The following is a 1,813-nucleotide window of genomic DNA, read 5'->3' as shown; positions in this document are numbered from 1 at the left end:
TCAACAATAATTTTTTTGATACAACACCAATACAGCTTTAACAAGCTCAACAAAAACCATTTCGGGTTTTCCAACCCTGACAACGAGATCTGATCTATGCTCTTGAAGATTCTTTCTGAGATTCGAAATGGATTGGATAAAAAAATTGGTACGGAAAAGACCGGTCTTGTCGAACCCTGAAGAGAATTTGCCATAATCTGAAGGGTCGAAGCACTACACAGCTAAGATTGAGAGTGATTCATTGTGTGCGGCGTTTATGGTTTCGTTGTTGTGGACGCGTAAGTCGTTACGAGACCACACGACGGTGGCGCGGCGGAGTGCGGCAGCGCCTAAAGGGTCAAAAGGGCGGTAGGGGAGAAAAGGGAAAGGGGATTGGAGTGGATTGTGGGAGATTGTTAACTTAAATGAAAGTTTGTTGTTAATGGAGTTTGAGGAGAGAGAAAGTGGGGTTGGTGTAGAGAGAGAAAGGTAGGCGAGGGAAGAAGCTTGGGTTGGGACTTTGAGCGTATTGGGTTATTGAGGAGAGAACAAAGTTTGAATCTTTGGTTGGAGGAGAAAATGGGTTGAGAGGATGATGGAGGGAGAGAGGGGGATAATGAAGCCATTGTAAATGGTGGAGATTAATTTTTTTATTTTATAATTTATTTTTTATAAGGATAATTTTGTCTTTTTAGAGTGAAAATGATGATTTTAAAGTGATTTTGAACGTTGAGATGATTTTAATAAGGAAAAAGGGAGACGATTTTGATTTTGACTCTAAACCTTAGGGACGAAAAAAAATACTTAATCCTAATAATAATTAATAGCAATTGAGATAGAGTAAGAAATTGGAAGCATGAGAGTGTTCTCATGCATTGATGCAGCAAGTAGAATTGGAGAAGGAGAATGAGACTTAAGACATGGAAGTGGAAATGGAAGTGAAAGTGTGAAACTGAAAACTAATACATTGCAATTGTAACTACTGTATTAAATAATAGAGTAATATAATATATATAGTGAAGTTACCAATAAAGACTAACTAATTCACTTATATTCATTCACAGCCTTCCTCAAACTTAGTAGTGGGTTAAAGAACCACTCTAAGTTTGACTCGAAATTTGTAAAATAGAGATGATGAGAGGAATTTGATGAAAATATCCCCAATTTAATCTATAGAAGGTATATGGAGGACATAGAGTTGTTTTTGATTCACCATCTCTCTTAGGCAGTGAAGGTCAATTTCCATGTGTTTGCACCTAGTATGAAGGACCGGGTTAGCCGCTAATGTACAAGCACTTTGATTATCATAGTAAATAGTAGGTGCTATTGATTGTAGAATCCGAAGCTCCTTTAGAAGATACTGTATAGACACTCGTTCTAATTGAGATGCTTCCATGCTCCTATACTCTGCCTCAGTGCTACTGCGACTAACTTTGGCTTGCTTATTGCTCATCCATTATACCAAATTGCTTCTTAAGTATACACAATAGCCAGTAATCGATTTTCTATCCTCCAAATCCTCTGCCCAGTCTGCGTCTACGAATGCAAATATTCTCAAGTCAGTACATTTTTTAAATTTAATGCTTGCTGATACTGTACCTGCAATATATCTGAGGATGCGTTTGACAGCTTTCCAGTGCTTAATTGTTGAAGAGTGCATGTATTGAGAGACTTTGTTCACAGAGAAAGCAATATCTGATCTTGAAATAGTCAAATACTGAAGTGATCCAACAATCTCTCTATACAATTTAGGATCCTGAAAATGCTCAGCACCATTAGATGTAAGCTTCAAGGCTGAGATCATAGGAGTAGGCATTGAATTTGCAGTGTCCAT

At 37.7% G+C, this 1,813-nt stretch overlaps 1 pseudogene; it reads right to left on the bottom strand.

The window, feature by feature from the left end:
* Positions 1-1,813, bottom strand: LOC130981232 (blue-light photoreceptor PHR2-like; annotated as a pseudogene).

Source organism: Arachis stenosperma, chromosome 5 (assembly GCF_014773155.1).
Source record: "Arachis stenosperma cultivar V10309 chromosome 5, arast.V10309.gnm1.PFL2, whole genome shotgun sequence".
In the NCBI taxonomy this organism is placed as follows: Eukaryota; Viridiplantae; Streptophyta; class Magnoliopsida; order Fabales; family Fabaceae; genus Arachis; species Arachis stenosperma.
Note: the sequence above shows the minus strand (reverse complement) of the source record. Positions and strands in the feature narration are given on the sequence as shown.